Source organism: Callorhinus ursinus, unplaced genomic scaffold, assembly GCF_003265705.2.
Source record: "Callorhinus ursinus isolate GAN/ISIS: 27379988/994484 unplaced genomic scaffold, GSC_fseal_2.0 scaffold2, whole genome shotgun sequence".
NCBI classification, from domain to species: Eukaryota; Metazoa; Chordata; class Mammalia; order Carnivora; family Otariidae; genus Callorhinus; species Callorhinus ursinus.
Genome location: NW_027397064.1, coordinates 57,519,709 through 57,540,787, shown reverse-complemented (window position 1 = coordinate 57,540,787; position 21,079 = coordinate 57,519,709). Strand labels below are relative to the sequence as shown.

Here is a 21,079-nt window from a genome sequence, read left to right as displayed (position 1 = left end):
GAGAAAGAAAGAAAGAAAGAAAGAAAGAAAGAAAGAAAGAAAGAAAGAAAGAAAGAAAGAAAGAAAGAAAGAAAGAAAGAAAAGATGGGAGGAGAAAGGAAGGAAGGAAGGAAGGAAGGAAGGAAGGAAGGAAGGAAGGAAAAAAAAGAGTTTAAAGACTTGGAAGACAAGCCACTCCCTACTCCAGCCAAAGCTTTTTCTTCCAAGCTTCTTTTTATACCTTGTAGGACTGTGGCACCAACTAGACCCAACCCCCTCGCACACTCAGGACTGACCTATCAGAGTGAAGACCCCTCTCTTCTGCCATTCCTGCCTGCACCCTGGAAAACACCCAACCAAGGGCTGGTCTGAAGCTCTTCCTTAACTGCTCTTAAGACCCTGGAGAGCATTAGGTATGAGGGACCATCTGTCTTGGGAGAGCAGTGAATCTCCTAACTATTGAAAAGATAGTGCTGTGTGATTCCAAACATACTAAAAGCCTGCAATGTGAACAGATCCTCATTATTTTTTGTTCTCTTACTCTAAGATGATTCCTAAGAATAGAGGCAAATAGACTAAGAAACCTTGTCTGTGACCCCTCTGTGACTCAGCCAGCATTACAAATTGGCTGTGGGAGTTGGGCTTTGAATCTGTTAGAACAAATTACTGAAGTTGGTGCTCTTTGCATTAGAATCTGCACTTCCTATGAATTAATTCTGCACCCACCTGTGTGAAAAACAAAGCATAAAGTTAGAGAGCCTGCAGCACATAGCTCAAGATGGAGAGGTGGTGACGCTGGGGCTTGTTTTCCTCTATCCCTTTTGTCTAGGTCCCTCCTTCCCAGTCTCCCCGCTCATTTTCTTTTCTCTTTGTCCTGCTCTCCCGCAAAGTGATGATGAATGGCTGCTGATGTGTCCATTCACTTTCTCATCTCTCCCTTCCCTCCAGACATTCTCATGTCCATGTGAGGTTGGACCCACAAGGATTCAGTGTGTGCCAGCTGCAGGACACCTATTTCTAATTTGTTCATTTCTGGGAAGGACTAAAACCACAGCTGGGGTACATGGCGACTTTCCGTCCTTTAACTTTTTTTACAATGAGAATGTATTATTTGTGAAATTCATTAAACATATATAAAAATAGGAAAGTTGCAACCAAGTTTTCTGGGAAGGACACACTGAATTGCTTCCCAAGGAGACTGTTCAGGAAACCAAAGGTGGGCGTAATGGAAGTTTTTCTTTTTTTATTTTGGTAGTGGTTGGTCTATTTATATGATGAATCAGGAGAGGTTTTTTTCCATACTTTTCGGGAAACATACCTGCTTAGGTTGCAGATGAGGCAAGAATTGTACCTAGCTGGCCAAGGCAACCACTTACCTGCAGATTGAAGAGAGTGAGGGAATCTCATGCCCACTTGCTGACTGGACTCAGAGAGTCCATCATTAAAGATGTGTAAACATAACATGTTACTCAGGTCCTACTGACCACATCCCTTCCCTGCTGCCTCCAGAGCTTTGGTGGACTTAGAGCTCAGGGTAGCTTAGGGAGGCTCAGGGGTCAGGGCTATTCTTAGTTTCCAGGAGATCGTGTGCTCTATAAAAAGCACTTCTCTAGGCTACTAACCACCAGGCGTGGCACTGTATCTTCCTTGACACCACGGTTACCTTCCACAAATGCAGGTTTTACAGTAATTAATTGTTTATATGTTAGTCTCCCTTTTATCCTGTTAGCTCATTCAGGGCGGGAGTTGCGTTTTGTTCATCTCTGTATCTCCAGCACCAATACAGTGCCTGACCGTTGATGCTCAAGAAATGACTATTGAATGAATGACGTAAGGTCTGAACTTCAAACAACTGATTTATAAATAAACTTTTGAGAACAGGGGTTTTCCTGTGGTTGGATAGAAGGGAAAGAGGAACACAACAGGTAAAAACTGGTACAGTTAAATCCAGATAGCTAATTGGTTCAGGGTTTTGGCTTTGGAACAAACAGCCGATGTTCAAATCCCGGCACCTCTGTTTACTGGCTGATGACTTGAGCAAGTTCCTTAACGTTCCTCTTCCTCAGTTCCCTCATCCATAAAATGCAGATACCAAAATTATCTACCTCCTGGTCTGGTTGTTAGGATTCAGTGAGACAATTAATGCAAACCTCTAACAGCAGGGCACACAGACAAGTTCATTCATTGTTCATTCTTAGCAATTGTTATTATCCAGAACCTTTAAAATATGAGTCATTCTGGTTGGTCAAGTTTTCTGAATACCCCTTTAAACACCAAAGTGTTTCTTATCGAACTAATTTTGAGATAGAGCTTTTAAAAATGGCTTCTCTTTCCTGAAACAATATAATGAATATCTTAATCTTTAAGTCAGGAGTATTATCATAAGCAATCATTATTGTCCTGCACCTGACACAGAAATACTGCCCCAGCATGTAGGCATGTGTACGGTTGACAGGCTTTCCAGCTTCTTTGCATCTTGCATTCTTCTGTCTGATCTTCCAGAATAGTCAACTGACTACTCTCAATGGCTTGCTTTTACTACCTTCTCTCACCTTTAGAATTTTTCTTTTCTAACATGCTATCCTCTTGGGAATCAGACAACCAAGCACGTTTTAATTGTATATAAAATAAGAGTGACTTGATGAGGCTCTCAATGAGCTCTCTAATGAATAAAAGTGAGTGATTTTTGCAGTTTCCAGACTGGTGATCTCCTATTTGCCATCAATATTCCATATATTTATGAGAGATGAAGTCTTACCATACATGAAACTTTTTGTTCTATTTTCTCTTCTACAGTTGTTGTTTTTTAAAGATTTTATTTATTTATTTTAGAGCGAGAGCGAGTGGGGGGAGGGACAGAAGGAGAGGGAGAAAATCTCAAGCAGACTCCATGCTGAGCGTGGAGCCTGACACAGGGCTTGATCTCATGACCCCAGATCATGACCTGAGCCAAAATCAGAGTTGGATGCTTAACTGACTGAGCCACCCAGGCTCCCCAGTTTTTTGTTCTACAGTTTTTACTGGAACTCAGCATGATGCCCTTGGACTGGGCTAGAGTTTTTAGCACATTTCCTAAATAGAAAGAAGCAGCCTGTGCTACTGGGTTCAAGTCCTAGATCAGCTACTTGATTTCTTTAAGACTGACTCTCAGTTGTCAGTAGGGCTTAATGAGATAGCACTTTCACTTATGTTAACATATACTTTGTTACTGTAAAGTGCTAAAATTGTATTATTAGCGTTAGTGGTACTCTACCATGTTTGCAGTTTTGTTTATTGTATTTCCATGGATCTGGAATGAGAGAGAATACTATATATGCCTCATCAGAGAAATTCATTAGTGGCCTTTAAATGAAGTACCTTCCTTTAAAACATGTAATAAAACCACTGTGAAGCTCCTGTCTGATGGATGACAGAGGAAGGGGTGGGGGAATGTGTAATGAAAATGCCACCCTGTGGTGTTCAGTAGGCAAGAAGAGGAAGAGAAATCCCTTTTTCTAATAGATTTTGCCTGTAAGCTCTTTTGTACATACAGATGGGAAAGTGTTAAAATACGTATGTGGCATGTTTATGGATTTTAATCAGGAGCTGTTGATAATTAAATAGATCTAATAATTTTTTCTAAATTTATATTTAACTTCTCAAATTAAATTTATTAAGCTTATTTCTGGACTAACCTGTCCTGGTGTGCACAGTATGAAATGCTTAGAGATTATTTAGCTAATATTCTCTTTCTCAATTTTGAATTTGTTTTGCTGACACTTTTCTCTCCCTCTCGCTCTCTCCTATATTCACTTCCTAATCTCTTTAAACCTCTGCGAGTATGCACCTAAAATGAATTCCTCTTTGCAGTCCTGTGTCCTCTGGGGCTAGCTAACCCTGTGGTTGCCTTCAGTATGGACCCACTTTTGCCTTTATTATATAGTTCATGGGCCCCACTCAGGGCCTGTTTTACTCTGTTGTTTAATAGAGTGCAGGAAATTTAAAGAGAGGTTTAGGACTAAAATTCATGTATCCAAAAGACAAGGAAGCTTAATTTAAACCACAAAGAATTTCAGAATATACTATGAGAAGCCACTGGAGGAGGAGGGGGGAGTCTGTGTGCTGTGAGGGAAGCATATGGAATTCAGAATCTCAAGGTCTGCACTTATATCTTGGTCCTGCAATTTGTAACTGTGTGAGTCACTTCAGCTCAGAGACTCAGTTTCTTCGTTGGTGAATGTGGGGATAATATCTGTTCTATCTGTATTGTAAGGCTGAGTAGAGTTTAAGTGAGCTGCAACACCGTTGTTAGGAAGACATATGCTAGATCCAAGAATTCTGAAATGCTGGCTACTTGGAGCATTGGGCCATTTTCCTACTTTTAATTGCTTCAAGTCGAATGATTGCACTTACCCATGTTATATCATTAAATTTTAACTTCTGATCGTCCACTGATTTGGAAGGTTGGAGAGGGGCAGGGAAGCAGATGACCAGGCACATGGTGAGACATCAGGCCTAGGCTTGTTTTAAAGCAGTGAGTTTTGGGGTGTCTGGGTGGCTCAGTTGGTTAAGCATCTGCCTTCGGCTCAGGTCGTGATCCTGGGGTCCTGGGATCGAGCCCCACATTGGGCTCCCTGCTCAGCAGGAAGCCTGCTTCTCCCTCTCTCTCCCTCTCCCACTTCCCCTGCTTGTGTTCCCTCTCTTACTGTCTCTCTCTCTGTCAAATAAATAAATAAAATCTTTAAAAAAAAAAAAGCAGTGAGTTTTATATGTATAAAAAAGAAGCTACCCCAGCTTCAAGGACCTTAAGGCCACATCCTTTCTGCTAAGAGGTCAAAAACATTCAAATCAGAGATGGAGGAAGACTCTTTAAGAGAAAGATCAGCTCTTGGTCAGACATGTGATAGAAGAAGGAAAATAGGGCCTGTCATGAAGAAAAAGTCTACTGGGTAAATACCTGATAAAGTTTTTACCCAGAAGATGTTCTTACTCTCCTAGAAGATGTCTTTGGAAAAGGTGGTTTGGTTGGAAGCCTACTCCAGTTAGCAGTGTCTAAGGGAGGACTTTAGCCACAGAATCAATGCACTCATGATTCTCAGGACCACAGAAAGCCCAACCCAACTCTAACTTCAGGCAGTGTAAAATGAGATGCAAAATATGGTGTGGAAGAAGGCTGGGGTATCCAGTCCTTCCTTAACTTGTATTTAGGATAGTGAAAAGAACAAGCCATGTCTAAGAGTAAGTTTTGAATAGAGAAGGGGAGTGATATATATCGTCAGTGAAGTAATTGGACACATGGTGTTGGGACAACAGCTGGTCCCAGACCAATTTTTGTCTTCATTGATTAGGCATCTTCTAGTAACTAAACTGCTACCATAGCAATTTTGTTACAACAGTGACCTGTGATCACAGTGTTTAAATTCTACTCTACCCATGTAACTCCACCCCAGGACCAGGGAGCCAGCAGTGAGCTGTTAAAATGTATAAAGCCGTTCCTTGCTGGGAGGCCACTACGATAACAGTGTCTCCAAGTTGGAAGCCATGAAAATGGTTTGGAATATTTTACCTTCAGATACAAGACCTTAATCTCATGTTGACCTTGGACTGTAATTTGGATAACTAGCACTTGTATTCCCCATTTGCAGTGGGGAGGTAGATTGGTTAGCAAACCTGTGTTTGCATTCAGTATATGGTGTTCATGCATTGGAACCTACATTCCTGTCTTGGACTAATGTTTGTCATGTCAATGCTGAGTTTGCCCAGAGATATGCTTTTTCTTGAAGGAGCTCATCCAAGATCGCTCTGTCTTCCTCATGCCACTGTGTCAGGCAGCACTTTTTTTTTTTTTTAAGATTTTATTTATTTGAGAGAGAGAGAGACAGAGAACACAAGCCAGGGAGGAGAGGGAGAAGCAGACTCCCCAACTCCCCAACGCAGGGCTCCATCCCAGGACCCTGGGATCATGACCTGAGCCGAAGGCAGATGCTTAACCGACTGAGCCACCCAGGCGCCCCTAGGCAGCAAGCTTTACCTAGCTGCAGATCCAAAAACATTCCCCCTTACATAAAAAGTCTACATTTGCATTTGAGCCTTTCCTGGTCCATCCCTACCATACTCCAGAAGCACTTTTTGAAATATGGCAGGGCCGGTGTTCAGCTGGTCCATACCTATAGGCCCTGAAAGAGTTTTTAAGGTCAACTTCCATTTAGAATGGTCAGTGCATTTGCTGTTTCATTTGTTAAGTATTTTGAATATGGTCCCTGTGATACGGCATTAATTTTATCAGGTAAAATATATAGCCAACATACTTCAGTTTAGCAGACTTCAGTTTTGTTTTATTTTGTTTTGTTTGTAAGATTTTATTCATTAATTTGAGAGAGAGAGAGCACATGAGAGGGGGGAGGGTCAGAGGGAGAAGCAGACTCCGTGCCGAGCAGGGAGCCCAATGCGGGACTCGATCAAGGACTCCAGGATCGTGACCTGAGCCGAAGGCAGTTGCTTAACCAACTGAGCCACCCAGGTGCCCTAGACTTCAGTTTTTGATAAGAAGGGGGACATTTATTTAGGAAATTTTATGGAATTTGAAAAATCATTTGTATTTTTCTTGCTTTATCTACTCTCCAGTGAAACGGAACAGTAATTTTGTAGCAAACCCTATTGTTGCCCAATTCCAAATACTTTGGCCTATTTCCTAACTCATCTGCAGCGGCAGTGGCCTGTCCCTCTGCACTTGGGCATCAAGCTTCTGTATCTCTCTACTTCTGTCTGGTGTTTTTCTTTGGTGCTCAGGGATCGTCACAGCCAATGAGCCAACCAAAAATTATCAGAGATTGATGCCTGGGGGTCAACATCCAACAGATGAAGGGTAAGGGTGGGTGGATAAATGCCCCAGGCTCCTCATCCCTCCCCAAGACAATGTTGAGGTGTGTTCTACTCTCTTCCTCGGTGGGTCCCCAGGGGCATGGAGCCCCAGTTACCCTCGGCAGTAATCCACTCATTAATGCACCCATTATCCCCATTATTGGCTTTTCTCTCTTCCCTGCCTCACTTTCCCCACTTTCTTCCATGTGCTTCCTCAGATCACCTCCCAAATACACTCTCTGAACCCAAGACCTTATCTCAGGATCTGTTCTCAGTGGAAGCCAGTCTAAGATACAATTTTTCCCTGCTATACCAGTTCCAGGTTCCAGCTTCTGGCCACCAACACCTCTCAATCTGTTAGAAATGCAGATTGATCAAGTCCTGCCTGAGCTCCAAACCCTAAATGGTTTTCCCTTGCTTCAGAATAGAACCCAAGATTGCTGCCGCAGCTTAGCGCCCTTGAGTGGCCTGGCTGCTTCTGCACTCGAGCTGCATCTGAGACGTACTATGTAAAGTGTTACGCAGATGCTTCCACCAGAGGTTTCTCTTCATTTCTCATTCCCCGCCACCCTGTTATCTCTCCTTCCCTGCACTGCTGTTCCTCCATCTGGGCTGTTCTTTCCCACTGTCTGGCTCACGCATTCCTTCACACCCTCAGCTTCACAGGAACCTTCTTGGACCTTTCCAGCTTAGTCCAGTCCCTCTAACCTGTCCCTAGACTGTGCCACTCCTTCAAGAGCTTTGCATATTTGCAATGGTGTGACGTATTTTCGATGATGTATTTAATGTCTTTCTCTAGACTGGGGACCTGCAAACGATTACAGCTTTATTGAACACAGCCACACCCATTTGTTTTCATTTTATCTGTGGGTACTTTGGGGCTACAATCAGAGAATTGAGTATTTGCAGCAGAGACCATACAGATCGCCAAAATTCTCAAATATTTGCTCTCTAGATCTTCACAAAAATGTTTGCTGACCCCTCCCCTAGACTATGAACTCTGAGGGTGAAGTCTCTTGCTCATTTTTGTGACCTGGCACCCAGCACAGCTCCTGACAAAAAACAGCCATAAGTAAATATTTTTTTTTACTATGTGATTTGAAACAGTTTCTGAGAACATTGCTTTTTTCCCTTCCTATTATTTTGCCCTTCTTTTGTGAATTTTGCATATGCAGTGTGACAGTGCTGTTCATAGCAGGTAAAACACTTCCAGACCTGTAGACGATGATGTAGTTCCACCTTATATCAGATAGAAGTCAGATGCCCATCTCCTTTGTAATGTTTACTAGTTTTATAGGCAATGCTCTTACTAAAGAGATAAAGATTTTACTATCTTTTTTTTTTTTCAGCCAGGTGTTTCAGACCAAGTGGGACACGATGTGTACTATATAAAGTGTTTTCCAGATGCCTACTTGGTTAAAAAGAATCCCACTCCTATATTTTTTGGAGGAAAGCATGCCCTAGCTAGATTTAATTTTAGAATATCAGTGTATAATGAAGTAAAGAAAGATAATAGCTTTTATTTTAATGTTATGGGGTGTGAAAATGTACATGTTCCATGCTGCTATTATCATTTTTCACATACAAATTTTATCATCTCACTCTTTTACTTAAAAAAAAAAAGTAATATTTTCCCAAGCATCTCTGTGATGCCCAGAGGAATTTCTTGAATCTGGTTTATAATTTGCCTTTATAATATTATCTCCTGTTATGCTGTACACTAGGGGATGTAAAACTAAGGCCTGTGGGCCCAGTCGACACTGCTGCCTGTTTTGTAAGTAAAGTTTTATTGGAACACAGCCACACTCATTTATTCAAGTATTTTCCATGGCTGCTTTCAGGTATAAGGGAGTGGTTGTGAAAGACTGTGGCTTGCAAAGCCTCATGTATTTACTCTCTGTCCCTTCAAAGAAGAAAATTTGCTGGTCCTGCTCTAGGAAACTTTTTGTATTAACCATGACTATCTGCTCTCACCATTTCCTCTGCTTATCAAACTTTTTCATGTCTCTGAGCCTTTGCACATACTATGCCCTCTGCCTGGAAAAGCATTCTTCCCTTTCCTGCTTAGAAAACTCATGCAAGGGATGCCTGAGTGGCTCAGTCGGTTAATCGCCTGCCTTTGGCTCAGGTCGTGATCCCAGGGTCCTGGGATCGAGTCCTGCTTTGGGCTCCTTTCTCAGCCTGCTGCTCCCCCTGCTTGTGCTCTCTCTTTCTCTGGCAAATAAATAAATAAAATCTTTAAAAAAAGAAAAGAAAAGAAAACTCATGCAAGCTATCCATGCCCTGCTTTGGTTTTCATCTCCTTTCTAAAACTTGTGAATTTCCCCAAATGCATTTTTTTTCCTTTTCTAAGTTCCCATAGCACTTTGAACAGATGTGTGTTAAAACACTTGTCGTTGCTATTTGTATCATAATTCCTAATTTTTTCTTTATCTCCTACTAGAGTATAAGCTGTAGGGGATAAGATTCTATTATCTTTATTCAGTGTGTTCCCCCAGGTGCTTAGCACCAAGTAGATACCAAGAAGTGACTGATTAATGTCAGATGGTTGCATGTTATTAACCAGTGCACAGGAAAGGTATAGTGTTAAAACAAAGACATATAGAGCCATTGGAGGAATTAGGGAATTTTTTTAAAGATTTTATTTATTTATTTGAGAGAGAGAGAGCATGAGCAGGGGGAGGGGCAAAGGCAGAGGGAGAAGCAGACTCCGTGCTGAGGATGGAGCCTGACTCTGGGCTCGATCCCAGGACCCCAGGATCATGACCTGAGCTGATGGCAGACACTTAACTGACTGAGCCACCCAGGTGCCCCTAGAATTTTTAACTGTAAAGTATTTAAGAATTATTTTTGCTCTACTTTCCCCTGGTCCTGCCTTACAGATGGAAAAAAAAAAAAAAAAAGAGGGGTCTTGCCCAAGCCAACTCAGTGGCACCACTTCACAGAGAACCTTGGTGAGGGTTGACTAGACACAGTGTGTTAATTGGAGAGTTAACTGCTTAGTAAAATTGTTAATACTTATTTCCATGGTCAAAGAAGTAGGAAATTTGTTGGTGGGCAGGAAGTATAGAATTTTAGTATTAGCTCCATCTTTCATTTGCAGACAAATAAGATGATTTTCTATCTCCCTTAGTTTGTATTTTTGGTAAATAAGGATGATTCTCATTCCTTGATATTGTTTCTACCTTTATCTGTTAAGTGTTGAACTCAGTTTTTAAACTTGCTTTGAATCCATCATGGCCTTTGCAATAGCAGCTTTGATGACCTGGCTTGCTACGACCAACTTAATAGTTTTCTTCTCTTCTATGAAAGATCGAATTCAAAATGGAAAGCAGCTTTTTTCAAGAGCTTCCCACATTTGTCTGAGTGATGGTGATTTCATGTTGCTAGATCCAGTTACCTACTGGATGCTTCATACTCTCTAACTGCCTAATGGGGGGAATTTGATCTGGCGAAGAGCCCAGTCGTCCATCTTCCTAGGGCTGGTAACCATTTATGGGGTGATAAGGATGAACTTTAATTGACTTCCTAGACACCCCTTCACTAAGGGAAAGAAGAGGAAAAGACGAAAGGAAAGAGTGAGTGCTGACAAGCAATTTCAGAGATTGATAGTCAGTTTGGACCTAATTTTAAATACCAGTAAAATCATATTTGTCATGTCAAACATCTATTTGAATGAGAACTCACAAACTAAAATCTCTTTTCTAATATTTATAGAGTTACGTTTTAAGAGTTGTGGCACTCATTTTTTTTTCCTTACTACTTAGTGGAAGAGGTCACATGACATTGTCCACTTTCAAGTTAATGGGCTTTTAACATCTTTTGGGCATGTTTTTATAATGAAAGAAATCCATTTTTGCTGCATTTCCATTGTTAAAGCTTTGGCAGTAATACTTATGCATGGTAATAATGTCAGTAGAGAGGTCTTGTTTGCTTACAAACAGATTTCAATTGTTGAGAGACCAAATTATGTCCTGTTGCTATAAACATGGGCAGTATTTGGTCTCTGTTCATCAAGCTACTTTGTAATTAGGATTGCATCCAAATAACAAGTGCCTCTTCTCCCACGGAGGTCATTTCAACTTGCAATTTTCACTGACGGAACAAGGTTTCATGAGAGGACATGTCTATGCACAAGGATGAGCTCAAATAAAAAATATACGTGTATGCATACATTCAGGCTAACCAGTGCATCTCTGATTGTGTCTGGCTTATTACTTTTTAGTGTCAGTCAGCAAGAAAGTTTTTAAAATATGGATAGACATTTTGTAAAATTGAGGTCAAAACCAATACTTAAACTTCCAGATAATAATTGAATTCTCTCAGCAGCTTTTCTCAAGAAAAACTTACTATAGTTTACAAAACTGTTCTGTATATCTGGAGTTCTATCTACTAGTTTTTTTTGGAGAATGCCCCAGGGTGTGCTGGGTATTTCTCTGTAGCCCTAAAAGAAAGAAGAATATATGCTCTAATATTTTACAGCTGTCAAGCTAAAAATCCACCAGGGCCAACTCCTACAGGATTGAAAGCAAGACTTGAACAACCATCATGATGGTAAACAGTGAACAGAGAACATGTAAGGCAGGAACTGAAAATAATTTAGAGGGTTTTTATTTTGGCAGCTGAGGTTCTGACGCCAAATCCCTGATTTTGTCCTTAGGAAAGCTGGTGGTGACATTTGCAGTGGCTCTATTTAAGGAGAGGAAGTTTGATGACTGATAAGAATCAAGGCTTAGAGTCAGGAATTGGATGACTGGCGACAGCCATTTCCACAGCTGTCCTTGGGGACCACTGGGAGACCTTTTGTTGCTTCTTCTGCCCTGTTTTAGGAAAGTAGATTTCTAGTCAGGCTGCCCTACAGGAGCCCCTCAAAGCATTTTCTTCACAATGAAGTTAGGCTCTATGTAAGTGAATCTTACTTTGAAGCATGACCAATGGTTATTTTTTGAGGTATTATTCCCCCACTTCTGTAAATAAGGAAAGCAGTGAAGGGGATTTAGAATAGCATGCATTTGGAACTTCATCCGTAAGACTTCCTATTCTCAGGGCTACCCTACCAGGGTACCGATTCTCTCCTCCATCTCCCCTACCCCACATGTCAGTTCACTGGATGCATGTGACAAGGCACATGAAAATCTGACATTCTGAGCATCTTTAAACCAAAAGAGAACACTTACCATGAGTCAGTGAGAAGCAGGGAGTAAGTGCTCTGAGAATATCCCTGCAAATCCTTCCTTGCTCTGCTTTAGCCTACAAAGGAGCGATCTTGTCTCACATTTCCTATCCTTTTACTCAGGACCGGATACATAATTTGTCCAGCACAATGAAATGAAAACATGGGGCCTTTGTTTAAAAATTATTAAGAATTCTGAGCCGATAGCAGCAAGCATTAAACTAAGCACAGGGCCCTTCTGAATGTGGGGCTTGGCGTGGCTGCATGGGTCACCAAGCCAGCCTGGATTTTATATCTTCTCTTTCTTATTTAAGACCTTACCTGAACTTTAAAAATATCACCCTATGACATCTGACAGATAGTACATTTCAGGCATGTGTCCCTTGGTGTTTTCTTTTTTTTTTTAATTTTTATTTATTTTTGTTATGTTCAATTAGCCAACATCTGATGGTATTTTGTTTCAAGCATTGAGATTTTTTTAAGTTTTATTTTATTATGTTAATCACCATACATTACATCATTAGTTTTTGATGCAGTGTTCCATGATTCATTGTTTGCGTATAACACCCAGTGCTCCATTCAATACGTGCCCTCCATAACACCCATCACCAGGCTAACCCATCCCCCCACCCCCCTCTCCTCTAGATCCCTCAGTTGGTGTTTTCTCATCTCTCTCAATCTCTTGATGCATATTTTGTGCCCCTTTCCTCCTATTCCTTCTCCTCTTTTTCCCCTACTTATTAATTTTTAAAAGTACACTTTATTTTTTAGAGCAGTTTTAGCTTCACAACCAAACTGAGGGGAACATTCAGAGATCTCTCAGATCCCCCCTGTCCACAGCCCACACACAGCCTCCCCATTATCAACATTCCCCAGCCAGAGTGGTAACATCTGTTACCACTAATGGACCCTCACTGGCACATCATCATCACGCAGAATCCCTAGTTTATATCAGAGTTCACTGTTGCTGTCGTACATCCCATGAATTTGGACAAATGTATTCACCCTTATGGTATCATACAGAATATTTCCACCACCCTGAACATCCTCTGTGCTCCTCCGTAAAAGACATTTCTTCAGAAGCCAGCTTTGATTTCTGATTTTATGTCCCTTTTCCTCATCTCACTGCCATGACATCTGTGTATCTCAAAATTCCGGGCCAGTATGAAGCTAAAAGGCTCATGTTGGAAAAGTGAGACTGATTGCAAGAAACAAAGGGCCAAATTTATTGACAGTTGTTCTGCGTGATGGGAGCAGAGCAGATGGGGCGCATCAATGGAGAGTGCACGTGCACAGAGGGGCGGAGGGGGGACGCCTGACATCATCCTTACCCTATAAAGAAACTGTAGTACAGAGGTTCAGGTAAAAAAATAGCAAAAACTCTGCAGTTGGTCTGTCTTTTTTCCCACTGGCATAGAAAATTCTGTCAATTCTGACAATGAATGCAAGAAGCTTTATCAAATATACTTGGAGAAAGCCAAGTAGTGTAAGTTTGCTGTCATTTGTCATAGGTTCCCCCAACATGGAAGGTGGATAGGAATTCCTCCCAACCAATTATCAGAGCCCGAGAGAGGAGAGGGGAAGCTATCTTTAAATGTTGGAACTTATTCGGATCAGCAGGGCCCTCCTTCTTTCGTCACTCGTTTTTATAAAATGACCGCCAAGACCGATTTACAGGGTAAAAAGAAATCACAGGGAGTGAGAAAGGATGTATGGCAATTGTCCTCCCTTTGTTTGCCCTGTGAATGGTGGGGGATGGAAGGGAAGATAGAGGGTGGGAATCAGGGCTGTTTGGGGGGCTGAGGGTTATTCCTGAGTATAAGCTGGCAAAATCACCTGGTCGCCTGGGAACTCTCCTCAAGGTCTAGCCAGGACATCCACATCATCCCATGAAGCACTTTCTTTTTATGGATTAATGGATTGTGTTTTGGAATCAAGTTATTTATTTAGCTGCAAAATCCTGGAAAAGATGATGTAAGACCTTATTTAGTTACTTTAGTTAAATGTGTTTGTGGCCTACCTTCCATTTCAGCTGCAGCTGGGATGGACAGCTCCCGCAAACGTCAGTGCCCCACCGAAACTATTCCCAGCCTCGGCACCTCAGGACTTCTTTCTAAACCACAACAGCTTGCGCAACCTAAACTCAGGATAGTTGGGAAGTTTAGGAGGAGTTTGTGCGCTGGAGGTATCCCTCAAATAATGCGGGATGAGAGCCCATAGATGAATCTCCAGACTCCTGTGCTTTGGAGGCAGAACTCTGGGATGCATTCTCCAAGGGTCTCCAGTAAGGAAACCAGCTCAGTAACAGCTGTTCCTGTCCTTCCCTCCTTCCTTGCCTCAGTTTTCCTGCCCTTCACTCCTGCTTCCTGGGTTCACCTCCCAAAAAAGCTGCATCCAAGTCCCAGTTTCAAGCTCTTCTTTCAGGGGAATACAAATTAAATGCCAGGCTAGCATGCATTTCTGCCAGCCTTCTGTGTGTCCTGGTTCAGCTGTGGCATTCTTTCGTGTACAGGTCTTCAAACTTTGAACTGGTAACTGATAAAAGAGAAAATCAGAAAATTAAAAATATTTTTATGTTGAAAAATTTTCCATATGTTGATAGCATCTCATTATATATATTCATCTACGCAGTAAACTTTATCAAGGTCCTGCTCTTTGTCAGGAACCATGGTGCAGGCTGGGGTTAGAAAGAGAAGTAAGATGTGCTTCCTGCCTAATGGGAGTATAGGGTCTACCGGAGAGAGATGATGCTAGAAATCTGCACAGAGCATAATGAGAGCATGATGGCAGTGGTCAGTTACACATCTGTGGTTAGGGGTTGTGAAGGGTGAGTGGTGAGAGCCAGCAGCACAGAGTGAGGAAGGCCTTGACAGGACAGGGGGAAGCTGAGCAAAGACACACTTGCCTGGAGGTGTGAGCAGGTCAGTCCTGGGGGAGCACCACAGGGGCTGGGGCACAGTTTGAGGTTCACTTAGAACCAAGAGATGAAAGCGACCACCTGATATCCTGTGTGAAAGACAGTGGAAGCTGACAAGAGGCTCAGGAGCATGCCGGAAACATCATGAAACAAATAGCACTTTGCAAAGCAACTCCACAGATGACGCCCCTAACCATGGGAGTGTAACACAAGGCTTCTGACTCAAGCAGGATTCTAAGCTCTTTTTTTTTTTAATGTTATGACAACTGTATTTCTATTTTTCCAAAATGAGTTTCTTGATTTAGTTAGGGCCTCAAGGGCACAGGGTATTAGCCACTGCCCTGTTCTGTAGGATGCATTTGTTCAGGGCAGATCTTCACTTTCTTTGTCTTCTTCAGAAGAAAGGGCTCCAGGATTGCCTGAAAGGCTTGAAGAAATGTGAAGCTAAAGCAACTTTACTGAAACTTGAGTCTTTTCAGACACAGTTGCCAAATTCTACCAGCATGCTTTTCACTTCCAAATGCACCACCAGTTTGAGCCCTGCTCGTTGGAACATTGATATTTACGTGCTATGGTCTGATCCTATAGGTCCAAGCCAGAAGAAGATTCTGCCCCCATCCTTGGTAAAGATGCTACTTGAAAGTCCCTGCTTTACTTCATTACTCCAAAGACCTCTTTTATACGCTTGAATTTAAAGACATGAAGAATCAGAGAAAACATCTGTGTGCACCCAAAGGACGCACCATGGGCAGAACCTGTCACAGTTGTCAGTTCTCTGTAATTACCAGGGTAATCCCTAGCCTCACCCATAAACCACTACGCCATCCACCTTTTTTGTCACTTCTTCCTCTGCTTCAAGGAACTTGCTCACTACCTATTTGATGTGGAGTTGTCTGTGGAGAACATTAGAGTCTGAAGGGTACCTGTACAGATCTGTATAAAGGCCTTTTTAAGTTCATTTGCAACTTCATCATGGACGCTTTAATGTAAAAACGGTTGCTTCACAGTGGTACGTGTCTGCCCAGGGATTCCAGATTCTTTGCACTTTGCAGTATTGCTTTCTTATAACGACTTCCAAATTTTAAGCCCCCTTTTACTGCAAGGCTTATAGTAGACAATCAGAGATAAGCTTTATAAAAGTTCCAATTCTGGTCCTTACATTTCTCCTTCTTTCTCTTTTTATTCCAGGGGAAAGGGTTTAGCGGGAGAGAGTAGAAAAGTTATTTTGTAAAAAATGGAAAAACAACAACAACAAGAATAACAACAAAGGTTTATTTTGGAAGCACATATAAGTGACCAGAGAAGTAGGGAAAAAAAAAATGATACATTCATTTCAATCTGAATAGGAATTTAGTCTGCCATGAGCTATTAGACTGACTGCAAGAATGAGGATTTAATGAGAAGAGGAAACTCATCTGTGACTTTGTGAAGCAGGTGCTGAAATCTGTCATTGCTTTGAGGGGGCATTTCAGAGAAATCCAAAATAATGGTATCAATGTCTTGCCATCTGTTTTCTTATTCCGGTTTGTAACAACCTTTTTAAAAACACTCATTCTTACACAGGCATCTGCACACACTATTTTGGCCTTTGAAGTGGGCAATGAACATTGCATAACAATTATCATAAAATTGGACTTGAACTGTCTTGAACTTTCTGCGTGTTCATTGGCTGATTGATGCTTTGTACATTGAGTTGTCTTCAAAGAATACCAAACAGAAGAACTGTGTTTTGAATTTTCTCTAGAGAGCTCCCTATAGCTTCTGGTATGTGAGCAAAGGTAGGAGAGAGGAGTGATTTGTTGTTACTTTCTGGGTCTGTTTTAAATGCTCTGTGGTAGCATCCCTGCAGCCCTGTGGCTTTCATCTTTGTTTTTAATCTTTTAGAGACAACAGCTGGATTCTGCTTTAGTACTTACTCTTGGTTCCTGTCCTGTTGCAAGCCATTCTGGTGGGTTTTTTTTTTTTTTTTTTTGGTTGGTTGGTTAGGGGTGTTTTTGGCCTGTGGCATGCTACTTTTCCATAGTATTTAATTAAAAGTTTGGTTTTTTGGAACTTGCCATTGGTAGACTGCTAGAAAATGGAGCCAGCGGATCTTTGCAAAGAGTCTGAGATCCCGTTTTACCCTCCCCATCCAAGGGTCAAGTGCTTTCTACCAACTCTGCTTTTGGTAAAAGTCCACAGTGCACGCTTCACTTGAGATAAACCACATGTGTTGATTTGTAACTTACATGAACAGGCCAAAAAAAAAAGACGTATTTCCTGAGGTTTTGTTCACAATTTTCTGTGATTTTAGTTATTACTAAAATGGTTTAATTTTAAACACAGCAGATCTACTTCTAACTTGGTTCTCTGAGACTGCCAATTTTGAACTTTATGCTGACATAATTTGTCCCCAAAATATATATGCTTGGGTCACCAAGGGCATTCAGGGTTGATTATCTCATTTTTGTATACGGAAAGGAAGTGGTTGGGGAGAGGAGGAATAAAAATAACACTCCGCCCCCAATAAAAGAAAAAAGCCAACAAGAATTTGCCCCAAAGTAATTCAGAATGATCGTCTTGTCCAGATTATGAATTTATAGGATAAGCTATATATTTATGACATTTTTAAAAAATTAATCCACTTTTGATCAGAATTCTCACCTTTCCCATTGCCATGATATCCTCTTCTATCACAGATTTATTTTGGAAAATTATAGTGAAAAAGGAACCTTTTCTGGGAAATAATGCAGCAATGAGAAAGAGATGCCATTAAGACATTTTCTGAGAAATCAAAGTTTTAAACTTTTTTTTAATCTTCCATTTTTATGCCAGATTATGTGAACTGCTGAACTTCATGCAAGTCTTAACATACAATAAGAAAACAGAACCTACAGAAGCTGTCAAGATTTATTAACCTCCTTTTGAGGTCTTTGATTCTCAATGTCCTTGTTGAGATAGGACAAAATGAAATTACCCAGCGAATGAAGCATTTTAGGATTTGTGAGAAAAGTTATCTTAGTCAGTTTTTAATGTTTTTTTTTTGAGATAACATATTTTCAGGATAGATCATTATGGCACACTGAATTATAATCTACAAATTAGAATATAATTGTGCAATTTGTGTTTAATTCTCTTGCTCACATTTTATATTAGGCTTATTTCTTTGCAGACTTACAGTATTGTGAGTTTTTCATAAACAGCTATTTAAAGCCATTCACATAATCAAAATAATATTTATAGATATTCAGAAAATGATTAATCTCAGGATTGTGGCAAAGCAGAAAACCTTACTATGTGGGTTTACCACCTCCCCCAACAACAACAACAAAAATCCAAGTTCTGGTTAAGTTCCCTGAATGAGCGTAGTGAAAATTAGTTTCTTTTGGAAAGATCATACAATTGAAAGACTAATTTAAATTAGGAGGGCACACTGGGCTTGGCAGAGGGCATTGTGAGAAAGCAAAGCGTAATTTTCCTCCAAACAAAGACAAGCTTGTTGGAGAGCATGCTTTATTGCCTGGAAATTCTATATATATGCAAAGTTGCTCATCAATTCACTGTTGGGTTTTATGTGCTTGGTTTCTCCTTTTGTTTGGAAAAAATCAAATGCTGAAAAAAGTAGGCGTAGCTCTGCATGCTATAGGCACAGAGAAACCTACACAGGCCAATTCTCCTGGTGTGCGGTGTTCCTGTGTGGGGAGCTGCCTGTGGGAGGGATGGCCAGACTCGGCTTCCTGCAGGTAAAATCAGGGTGTGTGCGTCTGCAGAGCCCACCCAGAATCTCCAGAAAATGACTTCCCTGCATCTTTTTCTGATCCCTCCCTCTGGCAGCCAGGTGGATAGATCCGGTGGGTTAGGTTCACATCCTGAAGTCCACAGAGTGTTTTCTCTCTTTTTTTTAAACAGCTTTATTGAGGCATAATTCACATACCATACAATTTGCCCGCTTAAAGTGTACAATTCAATAGCTTTTAGTTGGTTGTGTCACCATCACCACAATCAATTTTAGAACATTTTTATCACCCCAAGAAGACAAACCACACCCCGGTTAGTGGTCTCTTGAGAACCAGATTGGGATAAATTAATTCAGTGAAACAAAGGTGAACATTCATTTCAATGGGAGTCTTTCAAATGAGAGTTATCTTTAGAATTGCCTTCTTCATTCTGTGTCCTAGCCTCCTGGTGTAGCAACTACATTTGATACTTATAAATAGCATGTGTACTGAACTTTACAGTGTGCAAAGTGCTGTCTGTCAAACTGCAGGAAAGAGGCTTCACTGGTAGCATGAAAGGTTGGGCGTGAGAGGCCCCCCGGCCACCGCCCTCGGGGAGAGGAGCTGTGTTATTTGGCAACATCGGAGGGCCAGCCTACAGGCTGGAACCTGGGCATCTGAGTGACCTACAAACAAGCATGTGGAGTCTAGTCTGGGGAAGTAGACCCAAGCTGCGAAGAGGGCTGTGGGTACCAGTATGATGTCCATATAAGAATTGTGGGTTTGAGGGTCAAACATCAAGATGCAAGATGCAGGAGACAAAGATCTGAAAGGGAGCTGGAGATCATGGTCAACATCCAGATGGGGATGAGGTCCACGTTTGAGGAAGGAGGAGCTGGAGTGGACACAGGAGAGCCAGGAAGAAGTGCCATATGTGGCTGCCGAATCCTGCACCCTGCGAATGAATTCCCCTGGCCAACACTGCATGCACCTTACACTTGGTATCCCCCAGGCCACCGCCTCTTTGCTCTGTTGATGTAGCACTAGTTCTTCCTTTCTTCTCTCCAACCTCTCCACCACCCCCATCCCTTCCTCAGGGCTGCCTCACTCTGTGGGCCCATTTGGACAGGCTCTGGTAAACATACTCTCTTAGACTCAAGTCCTTCCCTTTGGCCAGCTCCTTACACCCATAGATGAGGCCAAGAGGCACTTTGGCCAGGCATTTCAGCTCCCTCGGATGCAGAGAGGCCAGAGCAGCCCACTTCCCCTTGAAGGAGAGCGCAAAGGATGAACCAGAATGTCATCACTTGGAGGGGTTAGGGGGTGGGTGGGAGCTAGTGTCCGTATTTCGAGTCCTTCACCTCGCTGCCCTCCTCCTGGGCTGTCCCCATGTACGTCCTTAAAGGTGTCATTTTCAGCTTGACACTTTCACTGAAGGAAGGAGAATCCTTTTTGTCTGGATTAGCTGTATACCGTGCAGGAAAGCGGTTGGCAATATTTCCTTTCCCAGTGAGGCCGCTAAGAAATTTTTAATAAGGCACTTCTCTGTTCCCTAAAGTTTTCTCTGCTTAAGATTGTTCTCTCTGATGCAATATGCTATGATTTTTCCCTAAAGTTTAAATATACATCACTGTATTCAGTAGATGTTACTTATAAGCTATAGATACATTGATTTTGGGGGAAATGTAATACTATTTTAAAAACGTCAGGAATTTTATTTAAATCTGCAATAAAATCAAGAATATCTGTACATTGCAAATATTGGAAAACACACCTTCATGTTTTATGCTTTGGGTCTTCAGAAGCATTGCACGCCTGTATCATCTTGTTTAGATGTTTGTGTTGACTGGTAGAAAGGTTGTTTCTCTCCTAGCACTATAGAGATCGTTTATAGGAAAGTCCCGTGTAGGCATATTCTGAAAGGAGAACTGACATTGGAAGTTGAGTTTCTAGATTGCAGCAGAAATCTGTTTTTGTGTGTGATCAAAGGTTAATCGGTGTGGGTCAGTTAGACTCTTCAGCTCTGTTAACATTAGAGATGGGACGTCGGTGTCCTTGGGCGTCATGGAAGCGGAATGCACTTCCCAGAAAACCTAGTTACAAAAGCTGTAAGGGCAGTGGCCAACAACCAGCATGACTGCTAAAAGATCCTAGAAAATTCCAACTTTAGATAGAAGATGGCACTGAGACCGAGGGGATCCTCTGGTCTGGTGAGTAGGGCCTGGGGAAAAGGCTTGCCAACAGTGAAAGAACAAAAAAATTGAGCTTAGGTGAGTGTGTCACAGCTTTGGGTCATCTGTAAAGTGTAGGCAGTATTTCAAGCTAGAACTAGCAGTGTAAGCGACTAGAAATAGCCCTTAGGGAAGAGAGGCAGACAAGGGCAACGCAGGCTGTGGACTGCATTGAGGGCCAGCAAAAAAAAAAAAAAAAGAACATATATTCCTCAAGGAGTAAAGGCAGAAAGAAGTCCGGGTA

At 41.7% G+C, this 21,079-nt stretch overlaps 1 protein-coding gene across 14 annotated transcripts in view; it reads left to right on the top strand.

Moving 5' to 3' along the window:
• RAPGEF4 (Rap guanine nucleotide exchange factor 4) overlaps positions 1–21,079 on the top strand; it is a 287,935-nt gene that overhangs the window by 130,062 nt on the left and 136,794 nt on the right. The window lies entirely within an intron of this gene.